The 11,164-nt window shown below is 39.5% G+C and overlaps 1 non-coding gene across 1 annotated transcript; it reads left to right on the forward strand.

Annotated features, from left to right (window-relative positions):
• Positions 1-6,386: 6,386 nt before the first annotated feature.
• On the forward strand, positions 6,387-6,492 carry LOC145637444 (small nucleolar RNA R71). The gene has a single exon (XR_014114228.1). It is a non-coding gene; the product is annotated as a small nucleolar RNA R71 (small nucleolar RNA).
• Positions 6,493-11,164: the final 4,672 nt, after the last annotated feature.

Genomic DNA, 11,164 nt, shown 5'->3' on the forward strand with positions numbered 1-11,164 from the left:
GCTGGCCCTACTCTGTCGATCCCGACTGTCGACGATCCTGGAGCCGGTGAGGGACATACTCCACGATCTACCTTGTTCTTCGACACTTTGGGAGACTTTGGGAGTGCCTCCCTATTTGCGTCCTCCGGCACCGTAGTTGTACCTGAATTTATTTTGTTTGACTTGTAGGACTTTGCTAACTTGTATTATATGACTTCTATGTTAGACACATTGTATATACAAACTTATTATGCTTATTTTATCTTTGTATTTTATGTGCATGTGAGTGTGTGAAAAACTTCTGACTAATTTTTGCGCAAAAATTTTATGTCATTTATATTATTAATTGAGGGTATCCGACTTTCTCCCCCAAAAAGAAAAAACGAAAAATAAAATTTTGACTAACATAAGCCTAAAATTAATTAAGCTTAAATTAATCGAAAAGTGTTTGAAAGGGGTCAAAAAATGTAAATTCAATGTACAAAATCAAGTCATAATTAAAAACAAAACATATAATTTGCATAGCGTAAAGAGCTGACGTCGAGCCGACTTTCTGTCGCCAAACGCTGACCTTGTCGCCAGGCGACAGACCTCATCGCTTGACGTTGTTCCTGTAGTCTTGCGCTACACCTTTTTTCTCTGAATCCTTGTTGTACCAGTTTGTGCATAAATAGCCCCCAAATCTTCCGAGTTTTGTATATTTCGAACTTATTAAAATAATAGTTATAGCTTTAATTCTCTTTAAGCAATCATGTCTAAAAATTTTAGTGATTTTACTCGTGAGTGGTGCCGATCTTTGACTGCTAGGGAGAGAAAAGAGCTTGAACAACAAATTGGCCACCAAGATAAACCCCTAAGAAAAGTAAAGTTCCCCCAAGCTAATCATAGATACATCTCAACATCCCATCAATACAAAGAAAAGCAAACATAAGACAAGGGATGGAGGCAAATGGCACAAAAATGAGGGAACCAGCAACCACTACCACTCGGCTCGGAGCCATTATTGTCATCCCCATCATAGGAAAACCCGAATGGGGGACCATAAGGATCCCATCCCCCGGTATAACCGAGTGGACAACCATAGTGCCCCCTAAAGTTATCTTGCTGCCAAGGGGCAAGGGGAGTGAATTGCTCAGGCAAGGCAAGCGGTAGTGGGTGCTCGGGGTGTACATAGGAGTAGATAGGATCACCCCTATAGTCGCTCCCACCAAGAACACGGTAATCATAGTAACCGTGCTCATCGGGTAATGAGCGAGTCTCGGTGTTGGACCCTGGGGGTCCTTGCCAATATGGGTACGTGGGTACCCCATCACCCCCAAAAGATGGTATAGGACCATATTGGGATGGAAAGTAAGGGTAGTTAACCGGGGGAGTGATGTATCCCCGGTTAACACCCGCATCATATAAATGTTGTTGTTGGAGAAACATACCTTGTTGCATCTCCGAAATTCCTCTCATTTGAGAGTAGAGGGCCTCAAACTCTTGATCGTACATGCCCTCCAACCGAATTTGCATGCCCTTCATTTGAAAACTAAGGGCATCCAAGTCGGTGTTAGAAAATTTGTGTTGTTGTTGTTGTTGTTGTTGTTGATGTTGGTGTTGTTGTTGTTGTTGTTGTTACAGCGGCTCTTCTTCTTCTTCTTCACCCATATCTTCATTATCATCATAGTAGCGAGGGCGGTGACTTTTGGGCACATGCCAAACATTTGCCACATTCTCGCGGTGGAGAGAAGTCAAGGAAGGGTTAGGAAGATAGCACCAATGCGTGTTCCCCCGAAACCAATCAAACACCTCGTCGTCCTCATTCTTTGCTAAGAACTAGATTTGCTTCAATTGCTTGATGTCGAGGTAAAGAGAATCAACATCCCCCACCGTAGTGCAAGACGACAAATAGTGCCCGAGCTCAAGGTTAGTCACTAGCTTGTGACCATGCTCCCACAAGAAATCTCGCCGGATTCCCTATCTTGCAATCCTTGGCAATACTTGACAAATGTGTACCCCAAATTTAGACAACCTCGGTACTCCTCACGATTAGCCACCCAAAGAATCCGAAGCTCCAACTGACTCATTTTACCCAACTCTTGCTTCGAAAATACCAAATACCCCAAAAGCCGATGGAGAACTCGGAGACATGGTTGGTACACCTTATTGATCATAGCATATTGGGTCAAAAAGTCACCACACCCTGAAACGTCATCCCACCATGAGTTTTGGTCATACGCATCATTGAAAAAGAGCTCGGGATCAAAGATATCTGAGTTTGGATCGAAGTCAAGAGCCGCATTGAACTCTTCGAGAGATTGATCAAAATGAATGTTAAAGAGTTGAAACCAAACTCGATAGTAACCTCCCTCAGCCATAACCAGATCAACCGTAGCCAAAAACTCCAAAGTAGGTTGAACATACGTACGGAAGCTCCGGCTCACGAATGATCCCATATGGAGGTTGTTGAGCAATTCCTTTAAGTCTTCATCAATTCCCAACTTGATCATGTCCGTTTGGAAGTAATGCTACGAAGGTTTAAGGGAACAGTTATCTTTTAGTTTGGGGTATCTTGCCTTTTGTATGGGGTCGATAATTCGTAATTTGGGAATAGGGGTAGGTTGGCGAGGTTGTGAGGTAGAGGGGGAAGGAGCAGGTTCTTCAATGGTTACATTGGTATTTCGTTTCTTGAAGAGGTTTTTAATGTATTTAGACATGGTGAATTATCGAAATAATAGCTCAACAATCCAGTCACAATACACCACAAACACCACAAGAAACACCAACCAAAAATTCAAGATGCCTCAATCACACTCCTTTACCAACACCGTCAATCAACAACTCAATACAAAAATCAAACTAACCCAAATTTACACAATCACCACCAATTCAAATCAACAATTGCTTTCCAACAATACACCAATCACAATGAAACCAATAACCAATACTCAACAATATCAATATCATACTACCAAAAATCCGACCTCAACAATTCTCAACAATCATGCTCAATTTAGCTACAAAAACATCAAACAACACAATGTGAGGCAATAACAATCAACAACAACATATATAATCAACCAAAATCAATCATCAAAATCACCAAAAATCATACTACTACTATTCACAACCATCAACATTCCAATACTTGCAACTATATGATATAATTATGCAATTAAGAGTAAAAGAAGATGTTTATACCATACAAAATGCAAGATTGAACAAGTTTTGGCCACCAATTCCCTCAAAACACGAAAAAGCCCCAATTTGCTTCAACAATGGATGAGAGAGATTGAAGGTTGAAATAGATGGAAATAGTGTAGTCTGTATTGAAAAGGATAAAAATGTGGGAAGATTTGATGATTTTTGAATGAAAATTGGTTGATTGTGTGATGAAATTTGATGAGAGGGGTTAGGGTTTGTGCAATTTTGAGGGTGAGATGAGAGGGGGTGCGTTTGAGTGTGATAGGGAAGAAGGATAAATGAGGAAAAGAAAGGGGAAAAAAGAGATAAACTCACTGCAAGGGTGCGCGCCTGCGCCCTCCCCTAGAGCGCCCACGCCATATAGACAATGTGATTCTTTGCTTCTTTAGTGCGTTCATCTGTGGGCTTTTCGTTCAATATCATCTCGGGATTTTTGAACCCATCAAAATGATCAGTTTCTAAACATGAAGAATGTGGGTTCAACATCCCTAAAATAATGATAGCACCATAATGAACTCACCAAGTTCAAATTTTCTTCAAATTTTAGCACAATTTCCCTATCTTACCTCGCTAATATTTCTTGTTACCTCAAAATTCGATAAACTGGAACATACATCACATAGAAAACCGCAAAACACCTATCCATTGCTCGTGCTCATTTGAAATAATCCATCTCCATGAATTTACCCTACAATTCCATAAGAAAAACAAGTGAAAGAAAAGAAGATAAAAGAAAGAAAATTAAGAAAATAGAAATCAAAAGAAAAAGGTTAGAAATCTCCGGGTTGCCTCCCGGGAAGCACTTGCTTATGGTCCTAAGCTCGACCCTTCCTCCAAGTCATGGAGGGTCAAACGACACCACCTTACTCAAAGTGGCGGAAAGTACAAACTTCTCTTCAATTTGTAGCAACTCCTCATTGTTGCTTGATGAAACCTCATTTGCTTAAACTTCAAAAACAACCTTCTCATTCTTCAACTTCAATCTCATTCGCTTCTTCCTAGAAACCCTTGCCTTCTTATTAGCCTTGTTCCTTCTTATAGACGGGTTAACACCATCCACTTCCTTGGAACCATCCTCCTCCTCGATCTAGAGGACAAAGCTCAAACCAATGTGGAATGTCAATTACCTCTTCGTCCTTAGCTATTGAAAGCTCCTTTTCTTCTTTACTAACTTTCATGCCATCAAACTTCACAAGCACATCATCAAAAATCTCATGAACACCGTTAGTTGAAGAATTAATCACACACACATTATTCAATGAACGAAGGGAATTATCATTCATGACTCCTTTCATTCATAGAAGACAAGGATTCATGCATTGGTTTTAGCTTAAAACTTTCTTTTTCATTACCAACTCTCAAAGTGATACGGTCTCCTTTAACATCTATTAGAGCACCCGAGGTAGCTAAGAATGGTCTCCCTATTATAATAGCAATGTGGTCATCCTCTTCAATTTCTAGCACAATAAAATCTACGGGAATTGTGAAACCACCTATCCTAAGGGGAACATCTTCAACTCTTCCTTTTGGGAACAGAATAGATCTATCGATCAATTGCAAGGTCATGTTCGAAGGAAGAAGTTCTCTTAGCTTAAGCTTCTTGAACACCTAGTAAGGCATAATGCTAACACTAGCACCTAAGTCACACAAAGCATTTTCAAACAACTTACTCTTGATTTTTCAGGGAATAGAGAAATTGCCCGGATTTTCATCTTCTTTGGTAGGTCATTGTGAATCAATGCACTACAACATTCACCAAGCTCTACCGAATCTATCTCATTGCACTCTCTCTTGCCACTCAAAATATCCTTAAGGAATTTGGAATATCTAGGCATTTGGATCATAGCTTCAGTGAGAGGGATAGAAAGATGGACCTCCTTCAACATGTCAACATATCTCCCAAATTGTTCATCTAACTTGTCTCTCATAAACTTTTGGGGATATGGAAGGTCAGGTTTTCTCACTTCCTCTTGCACTCTCTCAACACTCTTCTTTTTCTCAAGGACTTCCTCTTTGCTCACACTCTTAGACACATCTTTCTCTTTTTCCTCACTTGAATCACAATCACTCTTCTTTTCATCCTCCTCACTATTCCTAGAAACTCTCTCTTCAAGCACTTTTCCACTCCTTGTGGTGATAGAATAAACGGGTTTCTTAGGATCAACTCCTTGAGAGGGTAGTGAAGAAGGGCTAGCAAAATCTTTTAAAGTGTTGGCTAGTTGAGTTATTTGGGTTTCAAGCATCTTGTTGTGTGTCATCATCTCATTGAACTTCTTATCATTCACCGACATTTAGGTGTTCAAAATCTTGGTTTGATTCTCAATGATCTCCTCTAAAGTAGTCTTGGAAGATGGGGTTGAGAATAAGAATTATCACCATTGCCTTAAGGTCTTGGAGAAAATCCGGGTGGGGGTCCCCTTTGGTTGTTGTTTTGAAAATTTCCCCAATTTTGATTGTTCCTATTACTTCGGCCTTGATTGTTACCAAAATTTTGGTGTTGGCCACCAAAACTATGAGATTGGCCTTGATTTCCATACCCTTGGCTTTGGTTTTGATTACTATAACCTTGGTTGTTATAGTTACCTTAGAAACCTTGATTTCCTTGGTTCCTATAACCACCATTGTTGTAGTTATAAAAACTACCTTATTGGTGAGAATTCCTATTCCCAAAATTCCTTGGACCATCAAATCTTTGACCATTGTTATTATTGGAAAAAAAATTCACTTGCTCACAATCATTGTTTTCAATATCATCACAATTCTCAAAAGCATTTGGACAATTTGAAGAATCATGGTCATAAGACCCACAAACATCACAAAAGACACAAACACTTAGCATATTACTCGAGGTAGAAGGAGGAGTAGATTTAGATGGTGTACCTCTCCCTTTTATGTGGGAAGGAAGACTTGGTGCAATCGAAGAGGCACTCTCTAACTTGGCTTTAATCAATGTAATCTCCTTTCCCAAGTTTGAGATTTAGGAAGACAAGTTATTGATTGCGTTAAGATGATCAACCGAATAAACCGTTGAGCCACTCTTGCTTATGGACTCTCTCTCTCCCTCTTGCCAATCCATGTAGTGACAAACTATATCCTCAATTATATCTACAACCTCTTCTTCGGTCTTGTTCATAATCGGGCCTCCGGCTCCGGCATCAAGACACGACTTCCCTTGGGGGCTCAATCCTCCATAGAAAATTTGTATGATTTGATAAGTTGGAATACCATGATGAGGACATTCTCGTTGATACTCCTTGTATCTTTCCCAAGCCTCATACAAACTCTCACTAGGCTTTTGCTTGAAACTTTGGATTAGAGTTCTTGCCTCGGCGGTCTTCTTTTGAGGATAGAAGCGGGAAAGAAACTCCTTAGTAACCTCATCCCAAGTTCTCAAGGAATTAGGTTTCACTTCCTTGTCCAACCATTCCAAAGCCCTTCCGATTAAAGAAAACGAAAATAGCTTGAACCTTATAATCTTGAGAAACCCCATTGACCTTGATTATATAACAATACTTCTCGAACTCTTTGAGATGGTTTAGTGGGCTTTCATGCTTGGCACCACTAAATTGCCTTCGTTCAATCATTGTTATCATTGTCGGCCTTATCTCAAAGTCATTGACGGGAGTTGTTGGTGGAGCTATGCCACTCTGAAATCTATAAGCGCCGGGAGTTCCCAACTCCTTCAAAGCAACTCTTGGATTAGCTCCCATGCTTACTCGATCCTCCTCTTCTCTTTCTTGGCGAATTTCCTCTCTTGGAGAGCTTGGACTCAAAGAAAGATTAGCAACCCTTATCCTTGTTATTGTTCTCCCGATTTCCGGATCAAATGGCACTAAAGTCCTTCCTCTTATCCTACGTATACAAAAAACTCAAAGCAAATATCAATAGCACGGCTACAAAAGTAGCCTAAAGAAAAATATTTTTGTATTTTTCAAATTAAGTTAAATAGACTCAGCAACAATAGCAAACAACTACGCCATTCCCCGGAAACGGCACCATTTTGGTCAAGGGTGGAGACTAGGTCGTTGAAAACTAATCTACCCTCAGTCAAACAAAATTTGTAATCTCTCAACACACCCTTATACCTAGCATAGTGATGGGTGTCATAAATGGCACCCATTTGATGAGTATTTAGGTTGTTTTCATCCTCTTTTCATAGCTTTCTTGCTCAATAAATGCTTAGTTTTATGCTTTGTTGCTTAGTTTTACATTTCCTCGCTTATTTTGTAGTTTTTGTGTATTTCGTTGGTTTTCTAGCCTTTTCTCCTTTATTTTTTCTATTTCCGTGGTTGTAGGTATTGTACGAGGTTTGGGTCTTGATATTGGTGATCCACTAAGGTGGAGGAAGCTTTTGGAACAAGCTCATGGCATTTGAAAAGCTCAAGATGCAAGGAAGTGGAAATTCCAAGTCTTGGCTCTTGCGCTCGCATGTCGTGCTACCATTAAGAAGTGGTGTACCCACTAATCAAGAGCATTAGCTACTGCCACTCCTAGTGTTCATCAACATCATAAGTCGTGCAACCTTAGCGAACGCACGAAGCCGCGAGAATCTCGAAGGAACCCAGCTAGGCGCGGGCGCACAATAGGGAGGCGCGGGCGCACCTAGGGGTGGCGCGGGCGCACAATAGGGTGGCGCGGGCGCACCTCCCCCGCTGCGCGGGCGCGCCTTTGTGGGTATTTTATGCTTGATTTTTGGTGTTTTCGCGCCTCTATATATATCTATGTAAACCTGATTTTTGGGGTAAGTTGAGAAACAAAGTTTTAGAAGAAGATTTTGATCATATTCTTAGCTTAGTGGAGAGATTCTCTCTCTAGTTTTAAGGTTAGTTTTAGGAGTAGATTTTAGAGAGAGAAAGTGAGGAATTTCAATGGTGATTTGAGAGATTGAAGATGCAAGGGTGACAATTGTATTGGAGATCTTCTCTATTATCAATGAGCATTTCTAACTCTATCTCATTTATTGTTTTGATTAGTTTATTCATGTTTGTTTGATTTGATTTTATTGGATTTTGATGTTTGATTTTTGATTAGTGTAATTGTTCATCATATTTTGTTGATTCTTGATTCCTTTAGTTGTTTGTTGATTTGATGATGTTGTTAGAGTAGTTTCCTTGCTAGGGTGATGGTGAAGCTTATATTATGTGATGGATTGATGTAGATTGGGGGAAATTGATGGAGTTGATGATGTGATTAAATTGGTTAATTGATTATGTGCATGTGTGTGTTTGATTTAGGCTTGATCACCCTAGTTATTCACACTAGATTGCATTGTAAGCTCACATTGATATGGACCATTGATTTGTGGCTTGCATTTACACGATTGAGGTGTCTTGTGACGTTTCCTAGCTAGAGTTTATCGTAGTTGACGCCAGTTAGACCTCTAGGAGAATAGCTTGATATGCTCTTTTGGTTGCATGATTGATCTTCCCTCGCATTGCTTGACTTAGTCGACTTCCTATCCCAATTTGCTATGTTCATTGCTATTATTTGTGAATTCTAATCCCTAGCACTTTATTTGTTCGGTTTCTCCGTTTAAGTAGTTGTTAGTGTCACCGTTTATCCTTAGACTTCGACCTAGCTTAGGCACATAATTGAAAGCACTTAGACATTACCGTTCCTTTGGGTTCGACCCTTGACTTACCTCTATACTTGTATTTAGGTTAGTTGAGCGTTTACAAATTTTGTTTGGCTTAGGGAGGATTAGTCCAACGACCTAGTTCACCCCACGTCAAAATGGCGCCGTTGTCGGGGAACGGTGTCTATGTTTGAGTGTTTTTGATTGCTTGAGTCTAGGTCTTTGTATATACTTTTCTTTTATTTGATTTTTGTTTGCTTTGTAAAAATGGCATGTCTATCTTTTTCTCAATATGATGATGAGCCTTTTTGTGAATATTTCAATAGACTTAAGGAATTTCTTGACTATAATCGTTGTAGTCTTTAGGAGGCTTGTGAGATTTGTTATTTTGGTTTGAATGAGCAAACTAGGGATATAGTTGAAGGAATGCATAATGGTAGATTTAGAGCATTTTCTATTGAAGATGCTTGGGAATTTTATGTTTGATTTGCTTGGGAAATCTATAATAAGGGTAATCGTGCTTCTATTTTTTATGTGCAATGTGTTAATTCTTCCAATGCTAGCATGATTTCCTATGATTTGTCACATGATCCCATTAGTGAACCTAGAACAAATGCTTCCAATTCTATTTCCTCTTTTGTTCATGGTAACGAAGTGCATGCTCATGTTAACAAATCTCATATGTTTGATTGTGCCCCCACTCCCCAATGTGATGTATATGCTCATGATTTCAATGTCAATTCTTCCAATCTTGGTTGTACTTCTTCTTCTCTTGTTGAGCCTCAATCTTCTACTCCTTTTGAGTCTCTTATTGCTACTTTGGAAACTCAAATTAGGCATATTGAGCTTAGTGATGATCTTGGGCCTAAAAAGGAGTCGATTCTTAATTCTATGAGAAGACAATTGGAGGTGATGAAAAAGAGTGAGGAGCGTCTTGAGGAGGGAAGAAAGAGAGGTGAAGAGCTAGAAAACCAATTGTCATCTTTGGTGCTTGTGTGTGAAAATTACCAAACCAATGTGTGTGTTGAGGATGATGATGGTGATTTTGAGCAACCAAGAGTGTGTGAGGATCCTATTGTTGAGCATAGGAGTGAAGGAAAGGGAGTCGAGAGTGATGATGATTTTGATGATATTTTAAGTCTAGACATCTATTCCTTTGTTGATTTTGATGAGTCTTAAGTGTATGAATGTGACTCTTCTATCCATGAGTATTTGGACTCGTTTGGGGTTATGTCAAATGTGTTTATTGAGTGTATAAGGAATATCCATAGCCTTTTAAGCAAGTTCATTGAGGATGCTTCATGGGAGAGAGATGATTTTGAGTTATATTTGCATCCATTCATGCATGGTTTTGAGACTCTAGGCTTTAAGGAAGTTGAGGGAGTTGTTGTTCATGAAGGTAGTGGAGGAGATTATGTGCTTCCTCTTGGGAGTTGGATGTTTGAGGGAGATGGTGATCATGAGTGTTCCTCTTTTGAGGACTCTATGATTGATTTTCATGCCTTCATTGGAGATATGGGACCTTATGTTGAGGGAGTAGCTACCCCTTTGCCTATTTCTCATACCCCTTTCTCTCAAAAGTTTGACCACATCCCATATTGCCCTATTTTTCTCCCTTCCTTTGTTGGTAAGCCTATTGAGGACCCTTTTGTCTATGAGGATTTGCATGTGGCTCATTTGTCCTCGATTGAGGAAAAGGGTGATGTTGCCACCCAAAAATATTTTGAGGAGAGTTTGCCTTCTTTTTCTTCTTCTTCTTCTTTTTCTTTTTCTTTTTCTTCTTATTTTGTTGAGTTTACTTTTGATTCTTCTTCTTTCTCTTGGCAACTCTCTCCTCATAGGTGTGCACTATGCTTGTTGCATGCCTTATTTTTGTCATGTGCACACTTACTTTCATACGAAATATGTAGTAGTGCATTTGACAAGCTCTTGCATTCGTTGCAATATTATTTTACTAGAGCGGTCAAGCTTGGACCTTAAGCAAGCCTTTCTCGGGAAGTAGCCCGTGTTTTAGATTAGATTTTACTTTGTTTTTAGAATAGATTTTCTCTCATGGAAATTTTTGTGTGCCTTTTGCTAGGTACATGACTTGATATACTTCGGTGCTTCGATTTGGATCAAGAATCAAGGAAGGTTTACTCCTATTTTTGCTAGCATATAGAACCAAGGTTCAATTCTTAGGAAATTAGCTTTAAAAGGTTTAATTGGGTCATTTGCGGGTATTTACACCCACCTAATATCCGGTAATATCCTTCCTTGCTCTTTCTCTAGTGGATGATGACTTTTTGGACATATGTTGGTTTGTTAGATTGATCTCCTTATTTTCCCCTCCCATGGTTTCCATGCTTATTGATTTGAGTGTATTGTCTCATTCAAGCTTGGGGGAGGGTATTCTATCATGTTTGGTGGGATGTTGATTCATAT

This window comes from Chenopodium album, chromosome 6 (assembly GCF_948465745.1).
Source record: "Chenopodium album chromosome 6, dcCheAlbu1.1, whole genome shotgun sequence".
NCBI lineage: Eukaryota > Viridiplantae > Streptophyta > Magnoliopsida > Caryophyllales > Amaranthaceae > Chenopodium > Chenopodium album.